Source organism: Vulpes vulpes, chromosome 9, assembly GCF_048418805.1.
Source record: "Vulpes vulpes isolate BD-2025 chromosome 9, VulVul3, whole genome shotgun sequence".
Taxonomy (NCBI): Eukaryota; Metazoa; Chordata; class Mammalia; order Carnivora; family Canidae; genus Vulpes; species Vulpes vulpes.
This window is the reverse complement of record NC_132788.1, coordinates 30,332,823-30,353,453: the sequence shown is the minus strand read 5'-3', so window position 1 is coordinate 30,353,453 and position 20,631 is coordinate 30,332,823.

Here is a 20,631-nt window from a genome sequence, read left to right as displayed (position 1 = left end):
TTGTTTGTTTTGTTTTGTTTAGATTACACTTGGGAAATTCTCAAGGAAGTTGCAAACAAACAATGGGGAAGAGCTTGAGGTTGCAGTAGAAAGTAAAGTTTTCTACAGGGAGATGACAAAGTCCTAAAACCAAAAGAGCTAGAAAATAATTTATATAGGTAATGTTTCCTATAGTACCTTTATAATGTTTTATTGGGACAAAATTTTATTGAAATGATTTCAAGTGTTAAATCCCCTACAAATGGATAGATTCGGAAAAATAATGGGTATCTGAAAATAATGCATTTTGCGCATATATTTACATTACACACTATGATAGGTATAAGGTTCTGTAAAACAAAAAGAATAGAATGGCTAAATACATTATAGAGTTTATATGATGTATTTTGCCAACACAATGATGCTTATAAAAGTCATTAGTAATGCATATGATATTAAATAAAAGGAAATTGAATATATAGAGATAAAATTGGGGAAAATAAGTTAAGTTAAAAAAGACTAAGAAAATCCATAGCAAAATGTTGTAAGTAATTATCTCTGGATATTGAGGCTATGGATTATTTTTATATTCTTTTCCCTTTTTTAATTTTCTAAAATTATTACATACTTTTTATATACCTATAGATGTTAATTATAAATCTACATTTTATAAATAAGTACATGTACACAAGGTTTTAAAAAGCAACTAGCTCTATAAGGCTTATTATTAAAAACAGCATTCCCTCCACCTTTTTCTCCTCCACCTTTTTTGCTTTCCCAAGGCAGCCACTTGCAAATCTTTTAACTGTTCCTTCTAATATTTACTTCCATTTTCTAAATAACTGCCATTTATTTTTAAGAGATTATTTTTTGACTTATTTGTGTGGAAAACAGATTTGCTTTTCTCTGTCTCTGCCCCAACATCCACATCAGTATTTTCTCCCTTTAGCTTCCCAGTACATTTATCTCATATATTTAAGTTAAATTAATATTTCATGTTAATTCATAGTGAAGACATATAGTGTAATATGACTTTTATTTTCTTCCTTGTGCAAGTTGTTTTCCTTGTGGTTTAATAATTGCTTCTTTTTGTTGTTTTCATAAGAACCTCCTCTCAAACTGTTAGAAGTATAAAGGTCCTCTCAGTGGGTTTAAATAGATCAACAAAGGCCTTGGTTCAAGCTCCTTAGAAGTAGAGCTTGAGAAAGAGATTTGGATGCATTTAATTTATTAAATTAAATAAGCACATTCAGGAGAGGAGGAGTAAGAAAAGTGCTGGTCTGGGACAATTAATAAACAAGGATAATAATCTTTCAATTGGGGTCTAGCTTTCATCTGATCCTAAGGCGGTGTTTCCTTTGAGCAGTTTCTGGCACTGAGAAGCAGGGAGCTACGGAGTTATACCTCCAGGGCATGGTGGCTTCCTTTCTGCCAAGGAAGGTTCCCCAGAGCAGGGGATAGATGGGTGTACTTCGCATCCATCAGCTGGAGAATGATTTCTACTGACCCAACAAAATTAATTGGGGAAGGGTGTAACAGATCCAGTATAAGTAATCTCAGTTTTTTGTTCCTTTGTTCCTTTCTCTGTCTCCTGTCTATCTGTCTCTCTCTGTGTGTCTTGGGGACATTTTTCCTGGGTGCCCATATATAAGGATGAATAGTTTTTTCTCTTGAAATGGCCTGGTTCTCTAGAGAGTAAATGAGTCTGGTGCCTGAGGCATACATATAGGATTTATCTTCAGCATTTTTGGAGCCAAAGAAGGGGGAATGATCTGTCTCCTCATATGTCGTAGCACATAGGCTTTCATGTCTGAAAGCCACTCTTCTGCTACAGTGTGTGTGATCTTATTAAGCTCAGCCCTCTGTCAAGGAAGCAAAGAGGCAATAAAAGGGTAGAAACTCTGGGAGATTAATTGTTCTTAAATAAACTTTCAATAAATGCTGCTGGTTTCAGTCCCTCATCAATATGTCTACCTTGAAGGATAACTGGTTTCCCCTGTACCTGAACCACTCCAAGGTTCCATGACACAAAAAGTTTTGCTTTTTCATCCCTTCCTCCTGACTGCTGCTGGCTTAACATTTCATTCTTCCTGGGTGCTTAGCAAATTGTAATGTTCTGCTTTCCAGCTATAAAAATTCTCTTTATATCCTATTTGTAGCCATTTTTTTTCTTCAGTTTTCTTTGTCTTTTGGGGTTTATTCCTTCCTCCATATTACTCTCATATTAGGAGATAAACTCCCTAAATTCAATCACCATGTTAAACCAAAATAAACTGTTTGTAACAAAATAATTTTTAATGTGCTTGATTTTACCTATGTTAACAGAAATTATAAGATAAATAAGTAGTTATATTTTAATTGTTATGAAAATCTGCAGATTATTAAGAGGAAAAACAAAAATTCAATAAAATAAATATACCTTTCTTTAGCAAAGAGAGCATGAACATGAATAAATATTTGAATTTATGGGGAAAATAGCCATAATCTTCATATTAGATTGTGTTGTGCATAGACGGTACACTGATCCTGTATGAAATCCAGGTTAGTATTGTGTCTCAGAAGTAACATTCTTTGTGGGGATCTGGGATGACACTTTGGATTCTTAAATTCTCAGCATATGAGATTCTATAATACTCTGCAAGTAGAGTCTACACTTCTCTTTTTAGTCCATATATAAGTAAGATTTTGGTCTTTTGTGCTCAAAATAAAATTTTCTGTAGTGGATCTTTACTATAAGATATGCCCAAACAAAAAGAAAATTCTCCTTCTCTGGAGAATAACTCAGCCAAGGAAATTCCATTTTTATGAAGAAGTATACTTTCCCTGGAGAGAAATCTTTATTGGCTTGGACTCTAAAAACAGAGTTCCTGCTAGAGTATTGACAAGGGAACATCACAATGATCCTGGATTATTTAATTCTGATATGAATAAAATTTGTTACTAATTTACTCAAGTAATTAAAATATTGCTTTATAGGGTACTTTACATATCTTATAATATTATCCCATCATTTGTTAATTTTATTCTTAGTATAGTTACAAGAACTCTTAACAGGTGGTTTTATTCATTTGTAACAGATAAAGTAACTGTTGAGTGAATTGGCAAGTATACTACAGCTATTTAAGCAGCAGGTAAAGTGTCGAATTGACATCCTGTGAACTGACTCCTATGTTCTTTTAACTATGCAGTTCTGGCTCTCTTTTATATGCTCCACACTCATAGACACCTTCTATGCTTTGTTCTGAGATTTTCTTATGATCTAAAAGGAATATTTGTTGCTTTGTAACTACTATAAGGGTGGCATTATTCCCAAATTGCATTATCATCTTGGCAGAGAATCACCTCTCTGTCATTCATTGAATCTGTGCTTTCTTTTGGTTAGTCTCTATTTGCAACTAAAGTGCAATTTACTATTCATGTTTCCATTCAATCTGAACTTTAGCCTTCTTCTTGGTTTTTGTTTGTTTGTTTTCAGGTGTGTGCACATACCTCTGCAATATTCATTCTTGGTTTTGTACTGTTTCTTCTTCTGCTATCTCATTTTTTATAAATGCCTTTACACCTTGCTACCCTCAAGCCTCTTTGGGTTAAGAGAAGTTACTATAATCCATCCAAGAGAAGACCCCTTGTTCACAAGGTAGCAGTTTGGACAGTTGGACCACTGAGCAATGGTTAGAGGTCAAAGGAAATGTATAACTTAAGCATAGGATATACTTCCTTTAGAGGAGGGATTATCTACCTTAGAAATAAAGCCCACAGGTATTCTTGTAAGTTACACTTAATCCTTCCTTATAACAATATGGTCTCTAAGAGCTATGGAGAAAGAGCAATATGACTCCAAAGTTGCTGCTAAATAGGTTGTATGGGTGGCTTACTTGCATATTTTAGAAATAAATTTTCCAGGACCTGTAGCACCAAAATTATTCCATACACAATCCCACCTAGGCAATTGTACAATTTCTAACAATATAAATATATCACTCCATCCTGAAAGAATATTTCCTCTATGGTACTGAAAAATTATATATTTTAAGCGAAGGAGAGAATGGATTCATTGGTGAATTCAGTATTTTCAACATAGTGTTCAAAAGAATTGCAAAAATGACATCAAGGAGTTACTGTTGTCCACAAAAATAACATTTTCCAGAGTGGCGAGGTTCACGTCTTGATTACTATGGGGCTATCCTAAGCTTACCTGAATCCTACCATGCAATCAGTTTGTGCTCCAAATGCCCTAGCTGAAACTAGGGTGGAATTCATTAAGGCCAAGGACTTTACATCCAACAGGAAGAACAAGTTTTGGGCTGGCAAAATGTTCCAGATTACCTGATACTGAGAAGTGAGTAAACATATTGACAAGTGATGATGCAGCTAAGATGCATTTTTCACTTAAGTGACTATTATGGAGAAATAAGCACATGGGATTAGAATGGAATGAAGTCAACAATGAACCAGAAACACTGAGAAGGTAGGTACACTGAACCCCACGAGTTATGGAAGGTCAGGTGGAAACAAGTTTCTCACTGGAGATGAGATGTGGGTGAATAAAATAGAGAAGTTTTTGTAAAATGAAGAGATAACAAGTTAGGTAGTGAGGTTATATGACAATCTGGTAACTGCCATGAGGAGTTGAGTAAGTAGAGATGAAGTAGGATAAAAAATAGCCTTTGTCAAACAAAGGGTTCCTTACCTTGGCATCCTAGAGTCATAGACTTAGCCTCACTGTACCCAAAAAGAAGTTCCTCTGGAGTCAGTGAGTACTTTCAAAGACCTCTACAATTATGTCCTTTGGTTAAAAGATAATAGAAGGAAAACTGTATGTTTACTTGGAAGTAATGATAGCCCCTGGTATATCTGACACAATTTGGGTTATTGCTCCCTTATTTTAATCTAGATTGATAGAGTGGGAATAATAAAAATAAAATAGAATGAACCTTTGTTCATATTATGGTCAATGTCAATCTTGAGTTTAGTGTTTATTATGAACCAAAACAATAAGCATTTAAAAAAATCTACATGTCTTTTTAAAATCTTCGATTTCCCTGTGCCAAATAAAATACAAGCTTTATAAATACTTGTTTTTATTAAATAATGAAGACTTTATTCTTGTGAGGATAAACATTTTAATGAGCTAATTTTAATGGTAATATATCCGTACATTTCACTTTTTTGTTTTATTGTTTACGTCAAACATTTAAAATCAGCCTCAGGCTAATTGTGGACATTACCCCACTGTTTTATATTGCCTTGACTGGGAGTAATTCATTTCATAAAATACCATTTACCCTCTCTGTTTCTTAGTTTCCTCAGGTGTAAAATGAGAACATTTGATGACATGATAGCTAAGACATTTTCTAAACTATTTTCCATTCTATGTACATTAAGTTCATGCTATTCCTAATGCATACATAATTCCTTCATTGCATAAATATTCTCCTCTCTCAGAATGGAATTGTTTTATATTTATATGTTCTTTATCCCTATACATTAGATATTTATAAACTTGAAGATTCTTTGCCATGCTCATGTTACTACAACAATATTTTCTTTTGTTCTCTGATGCACTAATTCCAGAGTGGCTATCCTCTTCTTTGCTTCTTTTCTATAGCACTTAGGTCCCTCATGATTAGATTGAAGTGAATTTCTTTATCTGTCAGTGGCTTATTTAGGTCTCAGGACAGATAGTCCATTTTTACAATTTATTTTTTTCCCCCATTCCATTTGTACAATTTACTCCCTTACTGCAAGGACTGAAATGATACTCTGCATTTTCTGTTGATTTTCATGGAGGCTTGGCCCATTATGCCTGATGGACTTCTAAAATAACTTACTGAATCCTATGAAATTACTTGTGTCTGTTTTTTGGAAATGTGAAAACTTCTTTACCCAAGTGATGTGATCCTTTTCTTTGTGTTTTTGCTCTTTTTCCTCCCAACACACAAGGCAACTTGTCTTTGCCACAGTAATTCTGTTTCTCATTTTTTATCTTCTGCTGAATTCTCAAGAAAGAAGTCTTGGTAGAATTGAGAAATAGTGCTTTATTTGTTTCTTGACATTCTTCCCTTTTCTTTGCATTCATTAGCACAGACCCTTGTTAGAATGAGTTTATGTGGAAGTTTACCTTGAGAATGTTGTTTAACAGTCATATCTTTTCTCTGAGAATACATAGAAATACAGTAGGACTGTTTTAAAATGCTGGAGCTGAGAAAATAGCTGATAGTTGTGCACTCACCAGCTTATATCACCTTCCACTGTAACTTGAAGAAGCACTATTTGAACGATGGCTTTTTGATTTGTATAGGTTCTATTATAATACCTAGAAAGAACTGGAGAGAGAATGGAAACAATTTAAAGAAGGCTTACAAAATTAGAATTTTCCTGGGTCTTTGATCCCTTCTTCTGGACCATGTCTGTGCATTCAATGTAAAAATAGAACAGTTCAGTCAAATCCACAGAATAGCAGATTATATTCTTAGACCATTTTGCATTCTATTGTTTTGTCCATGGGCATTCTCATAGCTTTAATGATTATATTCTCTTAGCCATGAATATTATGATAACAAGGAACAACAGCTAACTCAAGTGATATAGAAACAAACAAACAAACAAAAACAAAGAAGCAGCTCATGAAAATCACTGCAAGAAGGTTACCCGGACTTCGAAAGAACTGCAACACCAGTAGGTGTCAATTCTATGTCTTTCAAGAGCTTCTCATTTGGATTCTGTTTACTCCATTTCCCTCTCCTGCAGTCTATATTTTTACAGCTATCTGTCAATAGCCTCTCAGGACTGCTTCAGTATACAATATTGCTCTCAGACAAAGGCAAGAGGAAACTCTTTCTAGGTGCTGCTCAAGTTTTATCCCCCTTCTAGACCAGGCTATACATACCTAGGGTCTAGAATTCTCTAGCATCCTACCATCACCTCTGGAGTCTTCCTCTTTAGGCACATCCTTCTGAGGATGGAGTTGATGTGAGTCCATACAGAAGGTGTGTATCTCTGTGGACTCTAGAATTGGATATGGGACAGAGGTTTTCAGGAAGTGAGATACCCTTGCTTTTTATGTACCAGCCTCACTCTAGAAAGAGAAGAGAGGTAGGCAGTGATCCAGGGCCCCTGGCCAGTTCTCCCTGTGTCTCTACATTCTTGTAAGAGATTTTCAAAGTTATGAAAATTCTATATTCAAATCTGTTTTTAAAATGATATATTTGTCAACGTAGGAGGCCAGCACATATTCTTTTAAGCAATGTGTCAGCTTGATTTTATAACTTATTCATGTTTAGATTGGTAGTATATGAAATTCTATTTGTATTTTTGTCCTGGATCCCACAAATGTTATGGTAAAGGCCTGCTAATATGAATATATACAAAATATTCCCCAATAGCTAACTGACTTAGTCTTTCTGTCACATTTCAAATTCTCTTGGGATAGAAATTAATTTTTCTAACTTGAGTGAGATGTTATGCTTAATGTTACCCAGGAATGTCCATTTCGCATTATTTAAATTTAAATTCATGAGTTTCCACTCCTAAGATGCTACTTTTATATTTCATTCTTTTAGCACATATTTTTATTGAAGTAAATTTGCATATAACATGTAAGTTTCAGGTGTACAACATTATAGTTCAACATGTGTATATATTACAAAGTGCTTACCACCAAAAGTCTAGTTATCACCCATCACAATACAACTGACCCTCTTAACCTGTTTTGTCAGCCTCCAACCCTGCTTCCCTCTGGTAACTATCAATCTGTTTTCTGTACCTGTGAGTTTGTTTCTGTATTGTGTTTTATTCATGTGTTTTATTTTGTTTTAGATTCCATAGATAAGTGGCATTTTTACAGGAATTTTACTCCCTTATTGCCTGCCATTCTTGGTCATGCCACTTGGAAGAATGAAGAGGTAGAGTAGACAGAGACTGGTGGGCAGCAAAGCAAAGTTTATTGAGCGACAGTATAAAGCTCCTGGAGAGGGATGGGACCCTAGAAGGTTGCTGTTTTGACTTTCAAATCTAGAGGTTTTTATAAGCTCTTTTGTGGAACTATTTTGAGCATCCTGAGTGTGGGACCCTGTGGATTGGCTGCTAAGGTGTGCCAATTAGGGCTTCGATCATGCACCTGTCTACCTATTGGGTTATCGTTCGTGTGTTGGTGGTCCAGATGTCAGTCTGGAGTCTAGCTGTCTCAGCCTGTGATAGTGACCAATGATTTATGGCTAATTGTTTCAGGATGTTTTACAAAAGTCACTTCTGCAGAGGCTGCTAGATACAATGCTATTGTGGTCTTGTCTAAGCTGTAAAACAGGATGCTGGTGTGGTTTTGTCTATGTGTCCTGGGACCCTGTTTCCTTGTTGAGTGTCTTGGCCCCGACTGCCTAAGTGTCCAACTAACTCTTAACCAACATCACAAATATTTGTATTTGTCCACTTGGCTTATTTTGCTTAGCATAAGATCCACAAAGTTCATCTGTATTGTCACAAATGGCAAGATTTCATTCTTGTTTATGACTGAGTAGTATTCCTCTGTGTGTGTGTGTGTGTGTGTGTGTGTGTGTGTGTGTGTGTGTGTATGTGTATCACATCCTCTTTGTTCTTTCATCTAATGGACAGGTTGCTTCCATATGTTGGCTCTTGTAAGTAATGTTGCAATGAACAAAGAGGTGCATATATCTTTTTCAAATTACTCTTTTTATTTTCTTCAGATCAATATCCAGATGTAGAATAGTGGGATCATATAGTAGATTGATTATTCATTTTTAAAGGAAATTCCATACTGTTTTCCATTTGCTGCACCAGTTTATACTCCCTCCAACAGTGCTCAAGGGTTCCTTTTTTTCCCCATATTCTCACCAACATTTATTTCTTGTCTTTTTAAATAATAGGCAGTCTAACAGATGTGAGGCGTTATCTCATTGTTTCGATTTGCATTTTCCTCATGATTAGTGATGCTGAACATCTTTTGATGTGCCTGTTGGCCATATTTATGTCTTCTTTAGAAAAATGTCTCTTCAAGTCTTCTGCCCATTTTTTTATTGAGTTGCTTGTTTTATCATTGTTCAGCTGTAATAGTTCTTTATAATTTTTGGATATTAACCCCTTATCAGATATATGATTTGCAAACATCTTTTCTGATTCAATAGGTTACATTTTCTTTTTAATAATGGTTTCCTTTGCTGTATAGAAGCTTTTTAAATTAATGTAGCCCCATTTTTTTATTTTTGCTTTTGTTTTCCTAGCCTTTGGAATCAGAACCACAAACCCATCATTGAGACTGATGTCAAGACAGTTATTGCCTCTGCTTTCTTCTGGGAATTTTATGGTTTCAGGTTTCTAATTCAAATCTTTAATCCATTTTGAGTAACTTTTTGCATATGGTGTAAAATAGTAGCCTAGCTTCATTCTTTTGCATTTGGCTCTCCAGTTTTCTCAGTACCATTTATTGAAGTAACTATTCTTTCCTCCGGGTAAGTTCTTGGTTCCTTTGTCATGATTTAGTTATTCACAGATGCCTAAATTTAATCTAGGCCATCAATTAGTTTCCACTGATCTGTGTGTCTGTTTTTATACCAATAACATACTTTTTTTTTGGATTACTATAGCTTTGTAATATATTTTGAAACCAGAGAGCATAATACCTTCACTTATGTTCAAATAGCTTGGTTATTTGAGATCTTTTGTGGTTACATACCAAATTTAGTGTCATTTGTTCTGGTTTTGTGAATTCCATTAGAATTTTGATAGAGATTGCATTGAATCTTGCTTTGGATAGTATAGACATTTTAAGAATATTATTTTTTCCAATCCACGAGCACAGAATATCATTTCATTTTTGTGCATTTAGTTTCTTTCATCTAAATGTCTTATAGTTTACAGTGTACAGGTCTTTCACTTCTTTGGTTAAAGTTTTTTTTTTTTTTTTTTTTTTTTTTTTTTTTTTTTTATGAAAGACATGGAAAGAGGCAGAGATACAGGTGGAGGCATAGGGAGGCTCCTTGCAGGAAGTCTGATGCAGACTTGATCCCCAGATACTGGGATCAGGCCCTGAGCCAAAGGCAGGTCCTCAACACCTGAGCCACCCAGGCATCTCTCTTTGGTTAAATTTATTCCCAGGTACTTTATTCTTTTTGATGCAATTGTGAATGGGATTGATTTCTTATTTTGTCTTTCTGATAGATCATTGTTAATGTATAGAAATGCCACAGATATCTATACCTTGTTTTTTCTGTCTTGCAAACAAGACAGACTGAATTCATTTATTAGTTCTAAAGTCTTTGAGTGGAGACTAGGTTTTTCCATACACAGTATTATGTCATCTGCAAATAGGGGCAGTTTTGCTTCTTCCTTTCCAATTTGAATATATTTTATGTCGTTGTCTTGCCTTATTGCTGTGACTAGGACTTCCAATACTATCTTGAATAAAAGTGGCAAGAGTGGACATCCTTGTCTTGTTTGTATTGTTTGATGAAAAGCTTTCAGTATTTTACCATTGATTATAATATTACTTGTGGGTTTGTCATATATGACCTTTATTATATTGAGGTATATTTCCCCTCTACCCACTTTGTTGAAAGTTTTTATCATAAATAATGTTGAACTTTGTCAAATGCTTTTTCTATATCTATTGAGATGATCATATCATTTTTATCCTTAATTCTATTCACGTGCTATATCACATTGTTTTGTAGATATCCAGTCATATTAGCATCCCTAAAATAAATGCCACTTGATCATGGTATATGATTCTTTTAATGTATCATTGATTTTGGCTTGCTAAGATTTTGTTGAGGATTTTTTCCTTTACATTCATTAGGGATATTGCTGGTAATTTTATTTTTTTGTAATGGTTTTAGTATCAAGGTGTAATGCTGGCTTCACAAAATGAGTTTGTTTAGCATTCCCTACTCTTCAATTTTTGGAAAAGGAAAAGTGTTAAATTTTCTTTGAATGGTAGTATAAAATTGATCCTGAACTTTTGTTTATTGGGAGGCTTTTGATTAATGGTTAATCTTCTTGCTAGAAATTAATCTATTCAGACTTTTATTTCTTCATGATTAAGTCTTGGACGATTGTATGTTTCTTGAAATTTATCCATTCCTTCTAGCTTATCCAATTTATTGGAGTATAATGATTTACAGTAGTTTTTTATGATCCTGTATTTCTGTGGTCTCAGTTGTAACTTTTCCTTCTTTTTTGATTTTATTTATTTGAACCGAGCCCTCCCTCTTTTTTTCATGGTTAGCATTTGTCAATTAAAAAAAAAATTAAACATCCTTTTACTCTTAGTCTCTGTGTGTCCTTACTTCTGAAGTGAGTCTCTTCTAGGCAGCATAAAGACTGTTTGTTTGTTTCCTTCTTTCTTTTTGAAAATTTTATTTATTTATTTGGGAAGAGAGAGAGCAAGCATGACAAGCACAGCATGAATGAGGGGCAGGGCAGAGGAGAGGGAGAAGCAGATTCTCCACCGAGCAGGGAGCCCAATGTGGGGCTCAATTTCCAGGACCCTGAGATCATGAAGGCAGCTGCTTAACTAACTGAGTCACCCAGGTGCCCCAGATCTTGTTTCTTTATTCATTTTGTCCTGTGTCTTTTGATTAATGTAGTTCATTTCCATTTACAGTGATTATTGATAGGTGTTTACTGATTGACATTTTGTGAATTGTTTTCTGATTGTTTTTTGTTATTCCTTCCTGTTTGTCTTCTCTTCCTCTTCCCTTGTTTTTTGATTGCTTTCTTTAATGTTATGTTTAGGTTCCTTTTTCATTTTGTGTATTTATTATAATTTTATGCTTTGTGGTGACCATTGACTTGCATATAACAATATGTGTATTTGTTTTAAGTTGGTAGAAACTTAAATTTGAACACATTCTAAAAATTTATATTTTTTATACCTCCCCAATGTTATATATTTGTGATGTCACATTTTATATCTTTTCATTTTTTTGTATCCTTTGAATAATTATTGTTTTAATTTTACTACTTCTATCTTCTAACCTTCATATTTGCTTTATAAGTGATTGATATGCTATCTTCACTATCTTTGTCTATTTCAGTGAGATTTTTACTTTTGTATGTTTTCTTTTTGTTAATTATTGCCATTTCTTTTCAGCTAAAAAATGTCCCTTTATCATTTATTCTATGACTGATTTAGTGGTGCTGATTTCCTTATCTGGGAATCTGTCTCCCTTCAATTCTGAAATAAAACCTTGCAGGATGGAGAATTTTTGGTTGGAAGTTTTTTCCTTCAACACTGAATGTCATGCCATTTCATGCTGATATTAGTAAGGTTTCTGCTGAAAAGTCTGCTGATAGTCTTATGGGATTTCCCTTGTACATAACAAATTGTTTTTTCTCTGCCTTTAAGACTGTTTTTAACTCTTACCATTTTACTTATGTGTCCTGGTATAAATCTCCATGGATTTATTTTATTTGGAACTTTCTTGACTTCTTCGACCTGGATCCCACAGATTAGGGAGGTTTTCAGTCATTATTCCTTCAAATAAGGTTTCTGGCCCTTTGTCTCTCTTCTTTTGGGACCCCAGTAATGTATATGCTGTTTTACTTGATGTTGTCTTAAACGTCCCTTAAGGTATTTTCATTTTTTTATATTCTTTTGTTCTTTTTTCTACTCTCTCTGGATGTTTTGTCTTTCAACTCATTGATCTGTTCTGCTTCATCCAGTCTGCTGTTGAATCATGCTAGTGTATTTTTCAGTTCAGTTATTATATTCTTCAGCTCTGTAACTTATGTTCGATAGTTTTGTGCATTTTCCATCTCATCATTGAATTTCTCACTGTGTCCATCCATTCTTCTCCTAAGTATGGTGAGCATCTCTATGACCATTACTTTGAAATTTTTATCAGATTATTGCTTATTTCTCTTATTAAGATCTTTTTCTGAGGTTTTATCATATTCTTTCATTGGAACATATTCTTGTGTCTCTTCCTTTTGTTTGATTCCCTGCTTTAGTTTCTGTGTATTATCCAAATCAGCTACCTCTCCCAATCTTCAAAGAGTGGCCTTCTATAGCAGATGTCCTATGGTGCTCAGAAGTGCTATTCCCCAGCTACCAGAACCTGGTAATCAGAGGATATTCCCTGTATGAATTGTATGTACCCACATGCTATTGTGAGTCTCTGGCTGTGGCATGAGGGGTGGTTGAGCTTTCATATTTGTGCATTCAGCACACTTTTATTGAGAATTGATTTTTGAGGCAGGCACTTTGATAGTAAGTGGAGACAAAATAATGGGAAAACTGTACACAGTGCTTGTTTAGATGTAGTGGAAGAGACTCATTCTGTGTTTGGACTGGGAATATCATTACACACTTTATCAATCCCCAAATCTTAAGTTATTTATGATTTGGTATCTTTCACCTTAGACACAGCTGGTTACTTATCAATCACAATTGATTTTACCTCTTAAAAGTTTTTCTATTTTGTCACCTTTTTCTTAACCCTGCTGCCACTATCTTAATTCCATCTTAATTATCTTCTTTTATCTAAACTTCTTACTTGTGATTTTATCTTTTTTTTCCTGCCTTCACTGTTGTTTTTCTCAAATAAGCATTTGAGAAAAATAATTCATCACTTTACTTAGCTACTTGGTTATAATTAATCGATACTTATGTGCTGGCTCTTTTTCCTTACTGCCCTTACCTATCCTTTCCCAAGAAAAATATTAACTCCTTATAGAATAACGTTTAGTTTACCACAAGAGAAAAGGCCTTCCACGAACAATTTCCTACTTGCCTTCTTCTCATATTTGTCCTCACTCTCTCAATTGGAATGTTAAATTTCAATAGCATCAGTCTCTTGTTTTTGTTCCTTTGCCTGGAACACTCTTTTTCATCGAATCAGACTTTTTCTAATCTTACCTAATTCTTCTTCTACACGCGCGCGCGCACACACACACACACACACACACAGTAGTTACTCTTTTATGCGCATTCATTGCAAACATTCACGCATATGACTATAAAAGCATCTACCTAAAGTAGTAAATAGCATGCACACATGCACACATGCACATACACATTCCTGAATATGTTCATTCCACAAGATTTTAAGTACTTAAGAATAGCATTATTTTTATCAAAAAGCAGATCATCAATAAATACATTAACTAAACACACAAAAAGGTTTGATAACTTGTGACCTATCAAAGTTCTTTTTCTTTCTTTCTTTTTTTTAAAGATTGACATCACTGTTCTTGTTCACCTTGTAGCCCCTGTTGTAAACTTTTCCAGATGAAACACTTATGTCTCTAAGATAAATCCTAGTCAATAGTGTTGCTTTGAATTCAGGCAGAATAAAAAGGGTCAGAGATCTTCACCTAGAGTCTTGTGGTTACACTGAATGAATGTAAGCTATTCATCCCTGACATACAGTAATATAAAAACTCTTCATCTTCAAATGTCTCTAGCCTGCAAATAGGGATTTTTATTTTAAGTATCTAAAGATGACCTATATTCTAAAGAAGTTTATACCATCATAGGAATAAAGGAATACGATAGTGAAATAATTCTAGTTATGTAGATGATTACTGAGTAGAGTTCCAAATGTACATACCCCATGGCCTATGCCTTGTTGTGGGAGCCTAGCTCCACTATGCAGACTGTAGAAATGATTATCAGCATGTTGAAGATCCAGAAATCTCTTAGTTATATCTCAAGTTTTATTTAAATACATTAAGTAAATAGCAACATGATTTATCCGCATTCAGTTTGTCCATTTAAATCCAAGTGGATAGACCTTAAATCCTGATGTTTTCATGTTCTTTCAGTTCAAAATACTTTCTAATTCTCCCTTGATTTTTTTCTTTGATCAATGAGCTATTTAGTAGTGTGTATTTAGTTTTAAAATGTTTAGATATTTTCTCTATAAGTTTCTGTTATTTCTAACTTAATTCTTTTGTGATAAGAGAACATACATTGTATAACTTGAATCATTTTTAATTTTATAGTTCAGTATATGGTCTATTAATATATAGTGTGTTAGATACTAGAAAGACAAAATGGTGTAGTAATCATCAAGCAATTCACATTTTTCACCTAATACATGTTACAAATTTTAATACAATGTTATAAATGCAAAAAGTATATGTGCAATAGTCTATGGAAGATTACTATAGTCAAGGAACTAGTCATGATTTAGACAGAATTTTCATTTTCTTGGCACTTACTACAGCCCAAACGACAAGATATATTTATTGTAACTTTGGGACTTAGATATTGTTTCTTTCATATTGCTTATGAGAAAAGATTTCAGAATTAGTGGAAATAGGTCTTAGCATCAGGATAATTTTAGGAGCTTGACAATAAGAAGGTGTCATTAAATCTGAGTCAATTGAATTAAAAATATACATCTTCAAGGACAACTATCTATTCGAAGGCTTCATCTTAATTTAAAATTCATGTAGATGAAAATTTTAATTAAATTTTATTGTATTCAATCATTAGATAAGTCTCCTTGGACTTAGAACTCCTTTGTTGAATGCTGATACAGATAATCTAAATGAGAGGCAACTTGTCCAATCTGTGAAAGACTGCATTTGTGAAAGTTTGCATCTAAATCTGAAGTGCATTCCAATTCACAGTAGCAGATGTCTGTATGCAACTGATATCTCCCTAACCAGGAGTATATAGAAAAAAATCCAGTATTCTCTGGATAATAATATCATTTTGTCTTTACTGAGCACTTATCTCTGAGGAACTAAAGTGATTTACAAGAATTATCTCATTAGTTCATTTAATATTCTTATGAAGTAAGTGGATGGCAGCTAATGTTGTTTTTGTTTTTCAACAGAATTCTCTGATTACAGACAGAGAAACTTGATTAGATAGGTGAGCTAGATTCCTAACATCCTAATCTAAGAGAAACTCTTTCAAACTGTGATAGCATTAGTAACATTCAGAAAACAATTTAGGGGTCCTAAAGTTTTCAAAGTGTACATAACATCAAGAGGAGCAAGTCATACTTACAAGTACTTTTGATAGGGTGCATTTTTAAGAACTCAGATTTTATAGATTCTCTATTAAACAATTCTTTTATATAGCAGATATATTAAATTAAAAAAATCAAAGCATCATATCTTTTGCACAGTTTTTGGTCTAATTAGTAAGATAAAATTTCAGAAGAGAAAACTTATTAAGGATTTCACAAATACATATATGCTATATAGATGTCTATCCCTTCCATTTGTCTGTCTACCTACCTCTCTAAAATAAAAATAAAATGGCATAGATAAAAAAGTTGTCTTTCAGGAATGAATAGAACACTATAAGATAATTTTAAGGAAAGGTTGATTATAAATATAGTATCTTATTACACTTTTAAATAAAATGCAAATCCTTGCTTTGGCCTTCAAAGCTCTACAGGGATTGCTCTGATTACCTATTCAGTGTCAACAAATAAAGAACTATTTCATATTTGGCTTGTCCTCCAACTTCTAACTTTTCTGCCACATCCCCAGTTTCAGCTGATGATCTTGCATCTTATTTCACTAAGAAAATAGAAGCAATCAGTAGAGCATTTCCACAAGCTGTTGCTATCATATTTACAGACATAACCTCATCTGTTCTTATATACTGTGGCTCCTTTGTGTTAGTAAAGATGAACTGTCTGTGATATCATCTAAGCCCTCCTCCCCCACATTTCTTAAGTACTAGACTCTATCCTTTAGCTTACTCAAGGCTATGCCTCAGGAATGTTCCTTTCCTAATGCATCAAATTTTTCCACTGAATCAGTCAAACATAGTCTTATTTCTTCCATTAAAAAAATTCATCATATTACTTATTTCTATTCTTGCTTTTATAAAAAAGAATCTTCCAAAGACTTGACTGTATTATTACAAATTATTTTCTATATTCTCCCTTTAGACCACTCCATGCAAGTTCATGTTGTTAAGGAAAGCAGTGATTTATATTTGTTAAACCCAGTGGTTGGTTCTCAATCCTCTTGACTGTTGACCTGTCAGTAGCATCAGACCCCAGTGATAGTACTCTTCTCTTCATTTATATATTTTTGTATTCATTTCATTTATATTCACCCCTTCAAAATGATTTATTCATTGGTTTTTCTCCCCTTGTTTTTCCCCTGCTTCACAATTTGGCCTTGGTCGTCTTTGCAATTTTTTCTGTTATTTTCAAGTTACTTCATATTGGTATGGAGGAATTGGCAGTTCATTTTTAATTACATATTACCTTAAAATATATTGAAACTGTCAACAGTTTTTAGCCTATTAACAAACCAAACTTGTTTGTTTTGACACTGAGGTTGGAGGTTTTTATTCAATGAAAGTTTCTTACGATCTAAGCTGTTGGAAGAGCTGAGAGAAGACTGAGTAAGAATAGGAAGCAACACACTACTACCTAACTGAATATACTTACCACAGGGTTAAAATTCACTGCTTGCCCCTCACTTTTTTTTTTAAACACAGTTCAGTTTAGAACTGTCATACTGCAATTGGAAGGGGCCTCAATTTAGAGTCTAAACCAGCTGACAGAGTAATTCCTAGATGGATTAAAAAGTGCTTAGTGCTCAAGAGAAGGCAAGATGGTGATGAGTAGGGGGACCCTAAGGTTACCTCATCCCTTGAACATAGATCGATAAATCATTTTGGAAACTCAAGAAATTGATCTGAGGACTGAGAGAGCAAAACTGCACAATGGACGTAGGAAAATGGTCACATCATGGAAGGTAAGACTGCAGAGAGCTGATTTGGAGGAGAAAAGAACTGTTGGTTTCATGAGGGGGAGGGAGGAGCCTGGATCACAGAGAAAGGAGCAAGAGAAGGAAAGAGTGAAAGGGTGTGCAGGGGATTGCACAAAAAAAAAATCTCTTTCCCAAAACCATTGGCTGGGAAAAGAAGAAGGGCTAACCACTGCAAGTTTTTGTAAGAAGTAGAGCATAAAGTCTGAGGTTTTGGAGGTCCTCACTATCACCAGGATTGTGCATGGCTGGCTTAGGAGGTGTTCTGGTGGGGAAGGAGAGTGGACACCCAGAAGCAGGCAGTGTGTTCTGAGGATCCTCTGGGTCACACAGGAACATGTGTTCCCCTGGTTTGGTGCATTTGAGAATGGTGGTGTGGCCTGTACAGGGGCAAAAGAACTGGTGATGTTGATGTGCTGCCCTATTCACTAACAAAGGAACAAAGACACCAGCTGAGGGCAGCAAATCTTGTTGCTGGGTTTTTGCTGTGCTCTACCATAAACATTGGAGTGCTGCATGATCAAGAGACCAATTTCTGGGACACAGCAGCACCAGCCATAGTACAGTGAGACCCTCCTCAGAAGGATCAGCATGGATCTGTACTGCATGGATCTATAATATTTTGAGTTTTGAAACCCAGTTGTGTACCTAAGATAAAACACAGGTGCACTGTGCCCACCTGGCAGGCAAACAGCAACAAAGACGTGGAAAGAACAAAGAACATCACCAGAAACACTAACTTTACAGATAACACAATGGAACAGAATTCATATCTATCAATAATCACTCTGTATGTAAATAGATTAAATGTTCAATCAAAAGACATGGATATCAGAATGGATTTTTTTTAAGACCCATCTATATGCTGCCTACAAGAGACTCATTTTAGACCTAAAGACATCTGCAGATTCAAAGTGAGGAAATGGAGAACCATCCATCCTGTTAACGGATGCCAAAAGAAAGCTGAAGTAGCCATCCCTATATCAGACAAACCTAGATTTTGAACCAAAGGCTGTAAAAAGAGATGAAGGGCACTATATCATAAGGTGTCTATCCATCAAGAAGATCTAATAATTGTAAATATGTATGCCCCCAACTTGGGAGCAGCCAGATATATAAATAAATTAATAACAAACATAAAGAAACTCATTGATAATAATACAATAATAGTAGAGGACTTTAACAATCCACTTGGAGCAATGGACAGATCATCTAAGCAGAAAATCAGCAAGGAAATAATGGCTTTGAATGGCACACTGGACCAGATGGACTTGATATATTCTGATCATTTCATCCTAAAGCAGTAGTACACATTCTTTTAGTGTACACATTGAACATTCTCCAGAATAGATCACATACTGGGTCACAAATCAGATCTCATCAAGTACAAAAAAAATGAGATCATATAGTGCATATTTTTAGACCACAAGGCTATGAAACTCCTAAGTCAGCTACAAGAAAAGAATTAGTAAATCCACAAATACATGGAAATTAAAGAACATCCCACTAAAAAATGAATGAGTTAACCAGGAAATTAAAGTATAAACAACAACAACAAAAAACAATACATGGAAGCAAATGAAAATGAAAACACAAGAATCCAAAACCTTTGGGATGCAGCAAAGGCAGTCTTAAAAGGGAAGTATATTGCAATATCAGTCCTATCTCAAGAAGCTAGAAAAGTCTCATATGCACAACCTAGCCTTACAACTTAAGGAGCTAGAAAAGGAACAGCAAATAGATCCTAAAGCCAACAGAAGAGAGGAAATAATAAAGATTGAGCAGAAATAAATAATATAGAAAATAAAAACAGTAGAAGAGATCAAGAAAACTAAGAGCTGGTTCTTTGGAAGAATAATAAAATGAATAACCCCCTCGCCAGACTTATCAAAAAGAAAAGAGAAAGGACCCAGATTTAAAAAAAAAATCATGAATGAAAAAGGAGATCACAACCAACACCACAGAAATACAAATAATTATAAAAGAATATTATGAAAAATTGTATGTCAACAAACTGGGCAATCTGAAAGAAATGGACAAATTCATAGAAACATGCAAATTACTAAAACTGAAACAGGAAGAAATAGAAAATTTGAACAGACACATACCCAGCAAAGAAATTGAATCAGTAATAAAAAAACCTAACAAAGAGAAGTCTAGGGCCAAGATGACTTCCCAGGGGACTTCTACCAGACATTTGAAGAAGAGTTAATTCCTATTCTACTCAAACTGTTCCAAAAAATAGAAATGGAAGGAAAACTTCCAAACTCATTCCATGAGGCCAAAACATTTTGAGTGCTCTAGTGATTCCAGAGCAGTATCCTCCAACATCCTGCATAGGATCCTACAAGGCATATAGGGAGACCAGAACTATTAGGAATCCTCAGTTGGGCATTAGTAAGTTTGCAGTTCTCTGAGTAGCTGCAGAAGGACCAAGATCAAAGCTGACTTTCAGAAAACCCAAAGTTGAGTAAGAGCAGGAGAAAAGAAACACTGTTTGATAATGGCATTCTCCCAATACTGATTCAGGGGCCATCAGCATATAATGGTAATCATTGATGTTTAAAGTGAAGATAAGCTCACTCAAGGAAAAAAGACCACACAATTTGGGGCTAAGCTTAGGGAGTATGGGAAGGCAGACAAGAGCATGGGGAACTAATCAATGTGGCAAGAGAATGAAAAGTCTCTGCATACTGTGATTAAAACTCTATTGCTAAAACAAATAAAGTGCAACTTTCGCTTTACACTTATGTATTTTTTTTTGAAAATCAGACAAAATTGCATCTCAAACTTCATGAATTAAACCTGGAATTCATATTCCTTCTGGGACATGTAGGAATAGTTCTTAATCTTTAAAAGGACACACACTCATTGAAAATTTAGTGAAGGCTGTGGATCCTTCCCTGGAAAAACAAAAATGAAACAGACATAATTCTGACAAAA